A 17,713-nucleotide genomic window follows, 5' to 3' on the forward strand; every position below is an offset into this window, starting at 1 on the left:
AAACTCTCAAGCTCTGACCCTTTTCCTTCTCTTCTTCCTTTGTGTTCTCATCCTCTTTCTTCGCCATGATCTATTTTCCCATTAACTACTTTTGGCTGAACCTTTATAGCTTGTGAAAAACTTTGAAATGCATTATCTCGTCGTTTCTTCACAGCAAATCTTTGAGGTAATTGGATTTGAAGTTTTAAATTTCCATTGAACAGATAAATTGATTGAGACTCTTGAAGAAGAAAAGAACAAAAAAAAAGTGCTAAGGCCAAACCAACTTTTATATATTCACAACCTAGTAGCATGCATGACTTGGGATAAATCATCCATAGTGTGGGCCAATATGCTTTAAGGCAGTCCCCATGCTAAGCATTTTATTTTCAATAACTTATTTAATTCTCACACCCACTGAAGAATAAACCATACCAATTTAGAGATGTGGAGGCAGAGGATAGAGAGGCTAATTAACTTCCACACGTTTATATAGTGGAGAAGTTTAGGTTTACACTCAAGAACAGCCTTTCAAAGCACACGTTAGTAAGTTATGTGCAGTGGGCACAACCCTAACCAACAGAAATTCTCTAGAGTTTTCCCTGCTGGCCCACGGAAATATGAGAAAAGATGAGTTACTTATTTTAGTGAAGATTATAGGATTTTATTTCACCATAATATTTTCATTTACAAGACATATGGACAAGTTTTGGAAAAAGTGTTATTGCTTCCTTGTTCTGAAATCCATTGTCTTACACACATTTCAGCTACATGTAGAGAAGAAGAAACTGGAATACATGTGAACAGAAGGTTCCGATCTGGGGAACATTGAAGTACTCAGGAAAACCTGAGAAAAATCCCTCTTATCCTGGAGTCGAAATTCCTTATAAAAAGGAACACTTAGGGTTATTGCAAAAATCATCTAGACCTAAATTTATAAAGCTAAACTTTACATATGATAACAAAATAGTTGGTGTGAACATGTGACACTTAGGATCATCACAAAAATCATCTAGACCTAAATTTATAAAATCAAACTTTATATATGAGGACAAAATAGTAGGAACGTGTGAACGGTTACTTGGTCAGATCTCAGTGGAGAGTGGACCAGCTGGACACATCTGTGAGTGGCTGGTAGAAACCAGGCTGGCTTCATAAGAAGAAAAAGTGCTTTGTCTCCCTTCTGGCTGGGATGCCCCAAGGCATTAGACTCTATCTGCAGCTGAGCTGTTGCTGGCAAAGCTGGGGAAAACACTATCAGAAGATCTGTCTTAAAGAAAGCAGAGATGGGGGAAGCTCAGCATCTCAGAGACCCACAGGAATCTGAGGAGACCTTCACATTCATGATGCTCGGATGATGTGTGCCGACCACTGCTGGCAGACGTGGGATATATGCCACTTGGTAAGACATCTCACTCCACCTCCGTATGAGTCGAAGGGTGGTGGGTGATGGCAATGATAGCAAGCTTGTGGGTTAAACACGTAAGTGCGGATGTAAGTGCATCCTATATCATTAGGCTCAACTATCCATAAAATACCCAGACATATTCAACACAAGCCTGGAAATGGAGTGACTGCCCTTGAGCATCGTAAAGCTTGATCATGTAGGAAATTCCTACGTGGGTGGGTATTCCACCATTTTAAGCCTTGGAGTTTTAATCTTCAAACTATATGTCATGAAACACATGGGTATATGATGTTTCTTCTAGTTTAAACGTATTATGTGTGTAGACCTTACATCATGTGGGAAAATGCATTTCTGTGGTTCTCAAGTAAGAGCCCATAGGGTGGTCATGAAATTATTAAGAGGAATCTTCGACTTAGTTTCAATTGTTTAAAAAGCCAAAATGAATAATGTATTTAACCTTGAAAAAAAATCCCTAAACAAAATGCGAAGTATTTTGTCTTGCCAAGAATTTCCAAGATTTGGTGTAGTAAACTCAGTCATCTTCTGCTGGCCCAGAGATCTGTAAATCACAAATGTGTCTGATAAAAATATGAAATTAAAACATTATTAACTTTCTATTTTGTATTTATTTTAAGTAAATGTAGAACACAATTACAATAAATATAAGGTGAGTCAGCTACTATTATTGTCCAAATTTTTGAAAACTGTTTTACATTTTAAAATTCAATATTTGTTCCAGTAATCCTATTTCTAAAACTCTATGTAAAGAAAATAATATAAAAGATAAGGCTATATACATTTGGGTCACTTTCATGATCAAGTTCCCTTTAAATTTTGTTCAGTCTGTCTTGCTTTATTTAACAATCTACAACATGGGCTTCATTTATTTATTCATTCCCTTATTCAAACTCATACAGAGGGATGTTCACTCCACTTGAGCACCATACTTGATATCAAGAATGAAAGAGCAAGGCTGGGCACGATGGTTCACGCCTGTTATCCCAGCACTTTGGGAGGCCGAGGCGGGTGGATCACTTGAGGTCAGGAGTTGGAGACCAGCCTGGGACATGGTGAAACCCCGTCTCTGCTAAAACTACAAAAATTACCCAGGTATGGTGGTGGGTGCAGGTAATCCCAGTTACTCAGGAAGCTGAGGGAGGAGAATCACGTGAACTTGAGAGGTGTAGGTTGCAGTGAGCCACTGCAATCCAGTCTGAGCGACACAGCAAGACTCCGTTTCAGAAAAAAACAACAAATAGAATGAAAGAGCAAAATATATGACCAAGAAGGAACTGGCAAAATAAATTCTGCCACAAGCATATCCTGCAAGGTTGGGCAGAAATTGCAAATGTTAATTAGGAACAGCATGTAGGAATATAGAAAATAGTTCTATTATAATGTTTAAAATTGAAATGTAGATAAAATTGCATGTGCATTATAACTATGTCAAATATGCTATACAATGAACTGGAAGGAAAACCAAAACATAGATAGCTTTTTTCTTAAATTAGCATAGATATTAAAATATGTATACAGAATATGCATATGAATATAGAATAAATTGTAAGGAAAAATCCAGATCCGAAAGTTACGATTTTTTATTAGTTTGGATATTAGTAATAGTATTGTTTCTTTTGATTAATGTGAATATCATTATGATTTTTTATTAGTGTGTTGTTTGTCACTAGTGGATATATTTCTCTTGATTTTTAAAATGTTCACAGTTCCCCTTATGTTAGTGTTTTTATAAGTAAAATACTAAAGTAAAAATTGGAACAAAATTTAATTTATAAATAGATTTTATTAAGTAAAAGATTGCAAAATACGGGGACTGTTTGAGAGAAAATAATAGAATCTGTGGCGCAGAAAAAGTGGACAAACTATGTTTTCAATCAACCTGAGACCTCTATTAGTGACATAACTTCGTACTTGACAAGAAGCTTCCACATCCGCAGTTTAGCATCACGCATGGCTCAGAGAGGGGGCTCAATATTTGCTAAATGTTTGTTACTGACCTATACTCCTAAAGCCCTCATTATGTGAGACTTGAATCATGAAAGTGAAGAGACTTGCTCAGTCCCACAGTGGGGGCCACAGTGGACACATTGGAAGAAAATGCAATTTCCCATATCCTTCCCCAGCAATGTTTTCACTGCACTAAACTCTCACTTTTTGCAAAGGTATTTTTTTCCTGTAGTGACATTATAATTAGGAAATCTTTCAGCCATTTAGAAAAAAAGACCTTCATTAAAGTTTAAAGCCCTTCCCCAGGTGAGAACACTCATAGCTTCAAACCTCATGACTGTTTTTTCATTACAAAAAATGCCATTGAAAAATTGACATTCTTTCAGATTATGCCAACAAAAATTGATTTTACATGTATAAAAGTTTATTACCAACTCTTAAAGTTCTACCTCCCTCTGTCACCATGTCTAAGGGAGTTGGCAGGATAACTGTGGATGCAGAAAGGTCAAGATGGAAAGGGATTATAGGAATGAATGGCAATTCAGCTCTGTCTTTCCTTCTAAAGTAATTAAAAATTAAAATGAGAAACAGGACCCAAAACTGTATCAGCCCCTGACTGGTTCTTTGCTTCTGTTATTATTAACTTTACACACCTGAAGACATGGTCTCATCACCTACTGGCTTGGTCTAATGTGCTCTATGGAACCAATCCTCACCTGAGTTAGGTTTGATCACTTGGGTCATTTCCAGGGTCATTCCCTTTAAATTTTGTTCAGTTCATCTTGCTTTATCTAATGATCTACAACATGGGCTTCATTCATTATTCATTTACTTATTTAATCTTATGATGTCCTTCGTATATGCCAGACTCTGTGAAAGGAAGCTTCTTGTCAGATCAAGTTTAGTGCAGTGTTTCTCAACATCTCATTTTTAAATAGTAATACTTCCCTAAGAGGCAGTTATATATATATTTGTAATTTTTTTCTCTAATCACCCTACCATATTTATGTACTGGGGCCCTTGAAAGGCCCTTTAGAGGGTCACAGATCATTTTCATAGCTAAGATTTTAAGAATTTTTGCCACAAAGAACTAATTTTCACCCCTAGATGACATCACTCTTGTTGAGAATACACAAGCTAATGACAGAAAGAAAAAAGAATATGTATATATTCAGTAGTTGTCTGACATACGCTTTGGAGAAGGACCACGCAGCTGCTACAGAAGCAATGAACCAGGGGTTATATATCCCAGACTGGAGACATCACAAAAGGATTCTACAGTAGGTGGGAAGGAGTCCTAGAGTGAGTTTGAGTGATGACTGAAAAGGGGTAAAGCAAAGACCAGGGCCAGTGGAAGGTACATCATCGACCTGAAGACAAACGTCCTATGATGGCAAATGTGTTCTCTAAGAGGCTGCCATCAAATTTTTGGCTTTTAAGGCTTGTTTATTTCATTATGCACCACTTGGCTTTATGCTTTGTTAGGAAAAACAAAACGAAACAAAAACCAACAAAAATTCTGAAAATGTCCAGAATAATTTTCTATATTCTCTCCAGCCTACCTGTTCCAAATTCAATCATGTGTCAATTGAAGTCTACTTTCTCGTTTGCTATTTGTGATTGATTTTGTTCAAGCCATTTGTGGCTTCTGCAGGAAGTCTGTATTCATCCCAAATGATGGTTATTTAAATCTCTGCCTAAAAATGGCACATGTCACCTTCACTCATGTATCACTGGCCGAGACAAAACACATATTTCCCACGTGGTTCCATCATCTCTCTTTTCTCTTCTTCCGCAGAGATGGCAAAACCTAAGTAAGAGCTATCTTTCATCATATGTTCCAGAACGCACTGTACATATCACACCATACATATATGGAGTACAGTCAGACAATCCATAACACCCATGAACAGGAATGAGAAATGAACTTTGTTCTGGAATGTCATAAAGATCATGACTCATTTGTTACTGAAGATTAACTTAGCCTACGGTGACTAATACATTCTTTTCTCACTGCTCTGTGTTGGCTAATGCATGTGATCTTTTGAATAGTTAGACCTTAGTCTTTTTATTAATATTTTTATTCAGATTGTTCTTCTGTGTGTGGCGTTCTATAATGGCAAAAACCACAATTAATTTTGCACCAACCTTGTATACTAGTTTTTACAGGTACTTAGTACCAGACCTATCTATGAAGAATGCTGCAGGTGTGGACTACTGTTGATCGGACATTCTTCTAGTCAATTCATTTCATTTAGAAGGTGATAGAAGAACGTGAATGTCATATCCTTTCTCTATAAGCAGATGTTTAAAACATAAGTTCAAAGGTCATAGTCCGTTGCTCATGTATCAGCTGTCAATTATGTTGAAATAAATCACATTGAAATGAACAATTTATGAAAATCATAGAGTTGATGACTTGAATTAAGACTAAATTTCAAACAGGATCATTGACTTTTTGCAATAATACCCATTACATTTGTGTAACACATTATCATGTACATGTTTTCACATGCATAATTTTATTAAACTCTTACAATCTGATGTAGTACAAATTTTTAATATACTATTATACAAATAAATAACCTTCGGGTCCCTAGGATGTATATAAGAAAATCGTTATGGGGCAAGAAAATTGTTATGGGGTAAGAAAATAAGAGGAAACTAATGTTAACAATAATGTCTGTACAAATTTTAAATAGAATTTGGGATTAATGTCCAAAATATTTTCCAAATTATGTCAGAGATTATGTACTAGAGATTGTGAATAAAACAAGACAGGCACAGACCCTAATTTTATATGTTAGAAGTCAACAGAAAGATATCTTTAAAACCCTCAATTAAGTGTCTGAATTTAACTTTTTAATTTTAACTATAATAAAACAGAAATATTGGGTGCATGACAATAGATTTTAGGGTCCTGACCTGTACTGGGATGATCACAAATGTTTTCTTCAAGAAATGTCTGAGTTTTGAAAGATGTATGAAAATTATTCAAGTGAATATTCAGGGCTGGGTGGTGAAAATATATCTCCAAGTGATGCAAGTACATGCAAAATTCCTTAGGTGGAGAGGAACATGACTCTTGGAAAGAAAAAGGAAACCAATGTGGTTACAGGGCAGAAAATGACAAGAACAGTGACATCAGCTGGTGGTGGTGAAGAAAGCAGGGGGTGGTCCCACCTGCTTTGTAGACCAGACTAAGGATGGTGACCTTTTTCTTAGAGCAATGGAAAATTATTTTAAGTAGAGAAATACATGATCAAGTTTGCATTCTTAAAAGTTCGTTCTTGATGTAGTGCAAAAACAGATAGGAGAAGGGCAAAAATAAATTTAAGAAGACAAGGTAGGAGACCAGAAACGGAAGAATAGTTTCCTGTCACAAAGAAGACATATTTGAAAGGAGTAGTCTACTCAAGACTTAATTGTGAAATACTAGCTCTATTGTCATTATAATGAGAATCAAAGCATGGACATTGGGTAACACTTCACAGATATGAGAAATGGAAAGCATGGAGCTCAAGGTGCTATCCCAAACTGAGGAATGCAGAACTTTAGGCTGCAAGAGGTGAAGTACGCGTGTTAATGTTCTTAGGTGCTGTCGGCTAGGTACTCAATAACAGTTGGTTTCCTTGATTTTCCTTTTTCTGTCTGGACACACTAGGAAAAGACCTGTATTAATTGTGCATTTTTATTTTCTGTATTTTTTATGCGCTGGCATCTGGGGTCTTGCTGACCCTGGAGACACTGCTCTTCTCAGACCTAGTTCATTCCTGTAATGTAAAAGACTCATTCTAGAGTACCTCTTTCATATGCAAATGAACCCACCCAGGACCCAAACCCCAACCACCTCCTCTACAGGCTCTTATGCTCTGGGCCACTATTCATCTACTGTAACCACCCAGAACCAGGTACCAGATAACTAGAGACAAGTCCTATACTCCAGAGGCTGTGGAAGTTATTCAAACTTGCCAATTCGAAATCTATATACCCGCCTCACTTGTTCCTTCCCACAGAAACACCAATCAAGGCTCTTCCCCATTTTTCTTGCCCGTCTGCCTTCTGACCCACACCTTGTGTGACCCTGTGTGACCCTGTGTGGTGTGGTGTGTCATCTTCTCTTGGGAACTATGAATATAATAAACTATCTTTACAATGACATCATCTAATCTGTTGGCCTCAGCATACCTGGAAATTTAAAAAACAAAAATAAACAAACTGCATTTTAAAATAAGGCCTGCAGCAAACGAGTCTGCAAGTAAAGGCCAACTCTGGAGGAGGTCCTGCCTCATATTTGCAGAGGGCTTGTTTGTGCTAGACATGGTTGCTTTCACTCAGCTAATCCTAATGATACCCCATTATTTAGGAGGACTATATTGATCCCATTATACAGATGTGAAAACTGAGGCACAGTTAGATTAAGTGACTCTCTCTACATCACAAAACTTTTAAATGGTAGCACTGGGCTCCAAACCCATTTCTATCTGACTCCAAAGCCTACACTCTTGCCTCCCTGCTGTCATGACACCACATTCTTCCAAGAAATGCAGAGGTGAGAATAAAGAACCTTCTTCAGAGAATGTATGTTAGAAAATCAGTACTGCTCTCAGAGTGATGCCTACTGATGGGGTCGTAGATGAGAAAACAGGAACCATGAAAGCAGTTCTACGTGTTCAAACAGAAAAACAGTGCAGCACAAATTAAGACATCATTGAATTTTTCTTAAATAGGCACCCAGGCCAACATGGTCACTCTCAGAGGCCACATTTGCCTTTTGGCCAGTTCCAATGATCAGAGTTGAAGCTTCCTATAGGTAATTATCCAGGCTCAGGGACTTGTCTCAGTCAACAACCGGAGTGCAGGGAGCTCCCGCAGGGTTATTCACACGGAAGTACTCACTATATATTCTTGCTCCAACTCACAGACCACATGGCCTGAATGGGAGCAATAAGGCCTCTGCAAAGCTGACCCAGTGCTGTTGAGCAAATTGCAGAGCTGATCTCTCAGCATTAAGAGAAGCCCATTAGCACAACAGAGCTACTGTGGCTGTCAGAACCACTGGGTGCCTGGCCATGCCTGCGTGCTCTGCTGAGACTGGCTTGTCAGGGAGCTGGCTATGCCTTTGAGATAGATCAAAGTTAAGTTGTATGTACTCCACTCACTCCAACTTCTCGAGAAAGGGAGCTTTATGCAGGCTAGGTGCACATAATAGGAATCATTCAATGGCTTTGTAGCTCTTCTTTGGTGCATCATTACACTGTCCCAGAAAATGTACTAAATAGGAGAGAGATTCGGAATAATAAAAATCAGTATGGCTCAGGCATCAGCCAGTCGTAATGAGTGCAGCCCATTGACCTACTGGTGCAGCTTCCCCTGCAATGAGGGCAGGGGAGAAACTCCCAGGAGACAACATAAGTAACCCTCAGCCTGTCCTGGTACAAAATGGTCAGTGGTAAGATAAATAATGTGACACACAAGTCCAATCTGCTCCCTATTTTCTGGACTCGTGTTCATATTGTCTTTTCCAGTGTGGTCTCTAGACCCTGTCTCCCTCATGCATCTTCTGCAACACACTCTAAATGCTCTAAGTCTCCGTCAGCATCTTCCCCCAAAACACTCTGACTGAGCCCTCTACGATCAGAAAATGAACCACCCACCCCCAGCATATTGCCTTCTCCTCCTCAATATCCACCTTTCACAGCCCTATCCTTCTGGATATGGGAAAGTTTTAGGCCTGATTCTCCTGGTTGAGAAACATCTCCAAAACATTGAGAATTTTTCTCTCTTTTATCTATTTTTCTACTTCTCGCTGCTGTTTCTTTCTATTCTCACCATATCCTTTCACTTTGCTGTAATAAGATTGCTGTGTAAAAAGGATGGCTTTCTCTTGCCTGTCTTTCCAGGCCCTTATTTACTTCTGGTTTGCTGCTCTCCTCACCCGAAGCTGAATCTTGATTGTGTTGAATAAAGACAAAGATGCTAAGAGTCTCCACAGCAGTGAAGGAGACCCTGTGTTTCTGAAGCTTTTTTTTTTTTCTTTTTTGTGATTTTTTTAAAGCTACATTGGTACCCAAACATTTCTAGGGCGTTGTGACTGCGGAAGCTGCACCTTTTTTTTTTTTTTCTTTTCTTACTAATCCAAACCAAACACTCTTTCTGTTTGCCTTTTAATTTGCATCTGTAAAAAAGATAAATTGCAGTTCACAATTTCTGAAAAGTGGATGAAAAAAGACATTTTAATAAAGTGAGATCATGGAAGTAAATCACAGCTCCTAAGGACCGTCAGAATCAGGTGAAAATGATTCTTCGCTATACAACTTTATTGTGTGTTTTTGTTTCCAGAATTTTCCGCCAGTGATATCCTGGAAACTTATGGCTGGAACTCAAAATAGGTTCATACACCTGTCATGCTCATTTACCCTCTAGGCGCATGTCTGTTACATAGACAGAGCAATAGAAGTATCTAGCAAACGTGTGTTAATGTTAATTTTGCATCTTTCACATTCCTTTCTGACAGAAATTATCCACTCAAACCACATGGACTATTCTCTCCTTAGGAACTATCTTCTCAATCCGGATTTAGCTACTTAACTGGATCTCAGTAAATTAATTCAGAGTCAATTCATGCATCTCATAGAGAACATAGTTTTGTCATTTTGTAGTTATGTGATGTGTTTAATTCCAATGATGTTTTCAAGTATAATAAGATCATTTTATTCTGAAGATCTAGGTTATAAGCTTTTTCTTAAACACACATATTTCTTCAAAGATTGAAAGACTGAAGAGCTACAACTGATGAAATTTAAAAGAATATGATGTGGAATGTTGAAACATTTTGAGGACAAGAATAGAACTTTGAAGGGGACAATTTAAGTGAGACATCTGGCTTTGAATGAATAAGTCCTTGAATGTCTAATTTGAAAATGTCAACCAATGTTCCTGTGAAGTGAGCACAGTTTTTGAAAGTAGTAAGTCCTGGAGATTAAACCTATCCTTGACCTTGAAAAACAGGTGGCTTAACTTACCCAAAACTTTAAAATTTTAAGGTATAAAATGAGGTAATCATCTACGGTGAATAGAGTTATGGTGAAAATCAGAGCCACCTATAAAACTGGATCACTCAAACTCAGTCAAGAAATAAAACCCAGTGAATATTTCACATAGAGAGGATCAAACACACAAATACGGTTACACAGGTGTTGGAAAACTGATAGAGCAAAAATGAAAATCAATGACTGCAGAAAGCTGTGACTTTCCTTAGATTGAAGGAAGAAGAGAGAAGAATGCATGTTGCCTGAAACTGGAAGCAAACAGTGGGGTGCATTTGGGGGCTGGTACTGAGACTGCTAAGAAGAAAAAGCAAACCCAGAATGTTCTTGGCTCCAAATGCTTGATTCTACTTTCCAATCTACTGATTGGAGGAAGACAATGAAAATGTCATCATTGCAATTAAGACACTGCTCTCAGGCTGTCTGGGTTCAAATCCAACTCAGACACTTTCTTGTCCTGTGCCTTTGAGCCAGCCATGAGACCTCTTTGTTCCTGCCTCAGTAAAAGGGGACAATAACACTACCCATCTCGTAGGGTTGGTCTCAGCATTCGGTGTAATGCCTGACACTTAGGAAGTGCAATATGGGCATTTGCTAATGTTGCCAGCATTATTATCATTACTCTTACCTTTTAACATTGTGACAATAGAAGTTCCTTTCCTACCATAGAAACCTGGAAGATTATAAAGTAAATATTGTCTCTTTTCACTGGGTGCTTATCTGTTTTGTGATTAGCTGTTACCAACTTGACTATTAGCTCCTGAGAGCAAGAACCATTTCTGTTTCATACAAAGATGTTCCTGGTGTGTGGCACTGTGCCTGGCGTATGAGGCGAGTGCATTTAATGCCTGACCACTTAATGCCTGAATAAAATAGGTGGCAGCTCCTAATGTCTGGAGTGGGGAACTGAATGGACAATGGGACAGTCCTTCATACAGAGCCACTCTGAGGGAGATCAGGGAAACCCTGGCATATGAGTTTATGAAACTGAATGAAGTTACCCAAAAAAATGTATAAAATGAGAAAAATGCAATTTTTTAGCATTTATTTTATGTCAGGCATTGTTCTAGGTATTGAGGGAAAAGCTGGGAAATGGAAGAAGACAAAAGCCCTTGATCTCCCAGAGTTTACGTGGGTGAGAGGGCACATTTTGACATTAGACATGATAAACGAGTAAATCACATAGGCTATTTAGGGTAAAGTAAATGCTGTGGCAGAAGCTGAAATTTGAAATATGGTTATCAGCACAGGCCAAACTGAGGACATTTGAAGAAAAAGTTGGAGGAAGTGAGGAAGTGAGCCATATGGATATCCGTGCGAACACTCCAAGAAGATGAAGAAATAGCAAATGTGAATGCACCGAAATAGAAGCTTATTTGATGTGTTCTAGGAGGAACAAGAAGGCTGTGTGGCCACAGCAGAGTAAGCAAGGAAGAAAGTCGTAGAGGATGAAGTCAGGTTAGTGACTAGGTTACACTGAGAACAAACTTCACTGTGAGTGACGTGTGTGGGCGTGGGAAAGGCTGAACAGAGGAATGTCCTAATAGGACTCACATTTCAAAATGACCGCTTTGCCTGGTGAGTTCTTAGTAGCACTCTGGGCAAGGGTGGCTGCAGGCAGAGAGCAACTAGGAAGTAAATGTAATAATTAAGGTACGAGAGAGACGCTGGCTTCGACCACAGTGACGGCCGAGGAGGTTGTAAGAAGCAAGTCAGTTTTGGGCAGATAAAAAGGCAAAGCCACGCCAACAGGATTTTCTCAGTGATTAGATGTGGGACTGTAAAAAAGTAAATTTTTGAACATCAACAATTGTTCAGAGGTTTCCGACCCCAAATGCTAAAAAATTGAATTGCCTTTATTGTGTAAGAAGCAGGGTTGTGTGAAAAGCAGGGACTTCCCCAGCCATCAGATACACTGATACTTAAGGGATGGACAAAGGAAGACAAGCCGATAAAGACACTGAAAAGGAGGGGCCTGAGAAAAAAGATAAAACAAATCGTGAAACATATTTCTACTGAGAGAAAGCAAGTGAATGATACTTCACTTCTGAAGTGGGAAGGTGGAATGTTAATGGCATTTTCTGAGACTATACCATTTAGCCTAAGGGTGAGACAGTGCGTTTGTCTCAAAGAAGCAGAATAAGTTTTACTTACGGAGAAGAACTAACGGTTGCTTTGCAGATGGGCAAACCTTCAATACTGTATTGTGCAAAAGAAAAAGTGAAACACAAAATAATTTAAACTGTATTATCCTTATACTGTAGGGATCTACCACCTCGGGATTGTAATATGGTCAGTGCTGGCCCATGCTTTGTCTCTGTAGGATGATGAGAAGTATCAAGACTACACACAATGAAAATCTTTACAGGAGGAAAAAAGACTTGAGATAAGTACACTTAGTTTTCTATTGCTTTTGTAACAAATTACCATAAACAAGTTACAAAAAAACCCACAGAATTTTTTTTTTTTTTCTGTCCAGTTCTGGAGTTCAGAAACCCAAACTGGGTTTTACTGGACGAAAATGAAGGTATCTAAAGGGTTATGCCCCTTCTGAAGTCTCTAGGGAAAATCTTTTCCTTGACTTTTTCACTTCTGGAGGCTTCTTGCATTTCTAGGCTCATGGCCCCTTTCCTCCATCCCTAAGACAGCAGCAGCCCCTGCTTTATTTTGCATGGTTTCTCTCTGTCCTTAAAACTGACCTCAGATTTCATACAGAATATCTGAATGAAACAAAGGCAAAGCTTTACTGGTGAGCATGAGATGACAAGTCTTTGCTTCATAATTGTCATAACAGAAAGAAACTGTATCCATTAGCTACCCAGCAGGACCTTGACCTCTTTAAGATCCAGGGATGGGTTGACAGGAAAGGAAAGTGGAGTGTAAACCAGTGCTTCAAAACCAGCAGCTGCCACAAACTGTAGTGACCTTTCAGTGTCCTGCCGACTTCCACTCTCTTGCTTCCAGCAGGAGTTAGAATCTAACATTTCTTTACAATGGCCTCTCTAACTTCTTGGACTCAAGGTAAGTGAACAAAAAACACTAAAGGAGTTAACAGGGAAGTCAGTTGCTGCCATGGAGAGTGCAGAGGCATGGTTGTCTAGGGTGTGGTTAGTGAATCGATACGACATCTAGTCCTCTTGTTAGTGATAGAGTTTGGCAGAATGGAGAAAGTGTGGACCTTTGAGTTAAACAGGTCGTGGTAGGAATCCCAGGCAGTCTTTCTACTTATGTTGTCTTTGGCAAGTCACTTACCTCCTTGAGTCTTAATTCTTTTATTCATAAGATTAAGAAAAGAATACCTCTTTCAGAGGGTTGCTGTGAATATAAAGGAAATAAGTTACATTAGGAGCCCAGCGGAATGTGTGACATATGGTGGATACTTGATATTAGCATGCCTTCCTTAATGATGGAGTTGAGCAGAACCAGACAGGGTCAATTTGAATTTTGAGGGTAAAGGAGAAGGCAGTTAGGACAAATATGTTAATGGGGCACAGGACACTGACAGCAGTGCATGGAGAGGATAAATGCAATGACAGTGATTGGGATTCTCCCAGAGTTCTCTTTGGATGAACAAAATGGCACCCAAAGGAAATACCTATTGGGAAGTACAGAAGGGGCAGTACCGGGCATACAGCTGAGATACTGGGCCATGCCAGCACACTATATGGAGCAGAGGTTACTTGAGTGACTTAAATACTAAGCAGTGCTTACCTCCCACTCTGCAAAGCTCCGTAGTGAAAATGGCGGTAAGTGAGCAGAAAGTGGATAGAAGAGGGAGAAGCAAAGGAGGATGCAAAAGAGGAAGAAAAAGAAGAAGAGTCAGAGATAGAGTATAAAGTAAAGGAGAGTGTGTTTAAAATGAAAATATGTTTTAAAAGTGTTTTGGGCAGTGCATGCTACATACATAGTAGCAAGCCACTATGTATGTGAGTTATTGATATTGGCTGACATCACTGTTGTTGTTAAGTGAACACACAGTTCACACCCAGGCCTGCCTGCCTTCTAAGCCCGCGTTCATTCTCTTTTCTCATTCAACCTTCTAAGTGCTGAGGGAGGAGTTGAAGTGGAGAAATCAGAAGCAGGAGGTAAACCAGTGTGTGTTCATGGCTCAACGCAGAGTCAATTCAAGTTTTAAATGAATTTTTAAACCCTAGGGTAAAAGAAAATACGAGATGAAGTCAAACCAATTGAGACTCAAGACAACGCAGTAAAGGAGGACAGAATATAGCAAGAGCATTCAAGATATTTACTAAACCCAAGGTCACAGAAGCCTGTTTTTTTGGAGACAGGGGAATGTCACTGAATGGATGAGTTATCTTTATTGGAAAGCACCGTATCACATAGATATGTGTTTGGAATGGAGGTGATTACACCAGCCCACTGTCATGTGGGTGTGGGAATTCTTTAAGGTCTACATGACCTCTGACACATGAAGGGCATAGTTATTTATGTGTGCAAAAACTAATGGCTGGATTCATGCCTTATCTTGATGAGAGCTGGGTCATTGCCCATTTTTGAGGCCTTTGAATTCCTTTATCTTCTTCAGTATAAACTTTTTCTTCTCTTCTGGGAAATCTTCCTACTCAGAACTGTGATTTAACGAACTGTCACACAAAGAACTCTCTTCAACATTCTTACTTGTTACACAATAGCCAATTACAGTGTTAATTTCTCCAACAGAGTGATTGGTTCAAGATAGTCGTGCAATCAGCAAAACTAATCAAAACCTTACCTGAGGTGTCCTCTGGAAGAGGAGAGGGTTCTACTTCTCCAAAATATCAAGCTGCATGACCCCAACTGTCTGCCAAAAACCACATTTCCTGATCACCTGATGAATGACTCACCAATATGAAGTCATTTCACAGAGGAGAGTGAATCTGAAATAGAGAGGGACACAGGTGACTCATGACATCCTGCTAACCCGTGATTCCCTGATCCTCCTCCTGACAAAAGCCAGATCAATTCCTGTACTTTCCACCCAGTGTAAACCAGTAACTCCCTCTTTCCCTTCCCCCATCCCTCCCTTCTTTATCATTCAGTTTGAACTAGGTGTCTATTACTTGAAAGGAAAAGGTTTCTAATTAAATTAGGAGAAAATATTGAAAAATTAATAACATTTATGTTTGGAGGCCTTTGACTCCAACCAGTGGTACAAGGATATATTAAGAGGTATTTTTAGTATCTAAGATGTGGGCAGAGGCGAAGAAAGCTGAAGGCTGCAGTGAGAGAGAGAAAAAAAATAACCTCCAGTTCATTATTTATAATAGTAGAATTCAGGCACTGCATGTATGAGAATTGATGGAACAGCAGAAAGGAATGTTAACTAATTGCCAAGAATTAGGGGTTGAAGGAAACCACCCCATCCTGGTCAAAGCTCTACAGCAGAGAAACCCCTGCCCAGCAGAACAAAACTAAAACCACAATGAAAGGCAGCTCAACGTGAAGGAGTTAGAATTCATCACAACTAGATTAGAACATTAAAAAAAAGTAAATCTCATCCCAATATTAGGCAATTTAGAGGCATGGTGTGCATGGACCCTATGCTCTTTAACCTGTCAGTTTGCAATTAATGACAATGAGAAATTGATCACTTCAAAGATAACATAAAGAATATTCTATTTGCATTTGTCTTCTTCACTGTCCACCCACAAAAGCTGGAAAGTGCAGATTGGTTGTGGAAGGTGGGGAACCACCTGAGTCAGTGACAGAGCCCAGGGGCTATAGGCGACAGGTGTTCTGGCTCCAGGGGAATGTGAGCCAGTTCCTAAAGTGCTCCTGAGGCTGAGAGGCCTGCAGCCAGGGCAGTTCAAGCGAGTGTTATGACTGGAGTAACACAGGAAGTGGAAGTGTTTACCCAATGCCTATACCCCCATTGTATCTTGAAAGTAGCTAACTTGTTTTTTGATTTTACAGGCTCATCAGTGGAAGGGATTTGCCTTGTCTCAGATGAGACTTTGGACATTTTAATTAATGCTGGAATGAGTTAAGACTTTGGGAGACTGTTGGGAAGGCATAATTGTATTCTGCAGTATGAGAAGCATATGAGATTTGGGAGGGGCCGGAGATGGAATGGTATAGTTTGGATATTTGTCCCCACCCAAATCTTGTGTTGGATTGTAACTCCCAGTGCTGGAAATGGGGCCTGGTGGGAAGTGTTTGGGTCATGTGAGTACATCCTTCATGGCTTAGTGTTTTCTTAGAAATAGGGAGTGAGTTCTGGTGAGATATGGTCATTTAAAAGTGTACGGCGCCTCCTCTCCTCCTTGCTCCTGCTCTGGCTATGTGGTATGCTTGCTCCTCCATCACCTTCTGCCATGATTATAAGCTTCCTGAAGCCTCCCCAGAAGCCAAGCAGATGCCAGTGCCATGATTCCTATCAGGCCTGCAGAACTGTGAGCCAATTAAACCTGTTTTCCTTATAAATTAGCCAGTCTTAGGCATTTCTTTATAGCAATGCAAGGACAGCCTAATACACAACTCATCTTTTATTTCCTTTTTGTTCTCCTCCCTCAGTAACCTCACCTCTACTTAGTAAAACTCACCTGCATACAAGAGGAAGAAAAGCTGTATTTGTAATGAATAAGGATGGCAATCACTAACAAAATTAAAACGCTTCATCTTAAGATAATTTCCTAAGAATTTTATATGAATAAACTCACTTTATTTAATTCTGACAACATACAGTCTGTGAAGCAACTAGTATTATTAGTCCCATGGCAGTTCATGAATGTATTGGATCATGAACCCAAACCTGTATGACATATTTAGAAAATATAAATTAGAGAAGCATTTATCTTGCTATTGGCTGGTTCTATTTTTTACAAAACAAAACTAAGCAAGAAATTGTTCCAGGCGAGAAGACACTATTTGAGGTGTGCATAATTGTCATCGTTATCTGTCAAGTGGGCTGAATAAGTCCAGCAGCTATTATAAGGTCATTAAGAAAAGGGTAGTAATAGGTTCAGAGGCCCAATTGACTGTGTTCTAATCACAGGAGAAGCAGCATCCTTGACAGGGGCCTTGGGGGAAAATGTATTGAAGCAGCAAGAAGTGTTTAATGACCAAATCAGGCAGGGAAATCAGCACCTGTGCCCCAGTGAGAAGGATAATTTCAGCTGGGGGTGTGGATGAGCTTAGAGACAGGGTCCCTGTCACCTCTTTATTTTCCTCCTTCTTCCTATTTCTTGATATTACAGCAGCTACAGAAATCTGAGAACTCTCAAAGAGCTATCTGAGCAAAGACAGAAGCAAAAGAAAGGAACACACTCTCCTTCCATGAATTAAATAAGTTGACTTGGCTCAAAAGATCGGT

General features: G+C 39.3%; 2 long non-coding RNA genes across 2 annotated transcripts in view; one reads left to right on the top strand and one right to left on the bottom strand.

Moving 5' to 3' along the window:
- The window catches only part of LOC126961339 (uncharacterized), a 47,617-nt gene extending 32,184 nt beyond the window's left edge, over positions 1 to 15,433 (bottom strand). The window contains exon 1 of the long non-coding RNA XR_007728270.1: positions 15,134 to 15,433. This is a non-coding gene — a long non-coding RNA (uncharacterized LOC126961339). The remainder of the gene's footprint in view (positions 1 to 15,133) is intronic.
- Positions 13,235 to 17,713, top strand: part of LOC126961336 (uncharacterized) — a 55,807-nt gene continuing 51,328 nt past the window's right edge. The window contains exon 1 of the long non-coding RNA XR_007728267.1: positions 13,235 to 13,422. This is a non-coding gene — a long non-coding RNA (uncharacterized LOC126961336). The remainder of the gene's footprint in view (positions 13,423 to 17,713) is intronic.

This window comes from Macaca thibetana, chromosome 8, assembly GCF_024542745.1.
Source record: "Macaca thibetana thibetana isolate TM-01 chromosome 8, ASM2454274v1, whole genome shotgun sequence".
Taxonomy (NCBI): Eukaryota; Metazoa; Chordata; class Mammalia; order Primates; family Cercopithecidae; genus Macaca; species Macaca thibetana.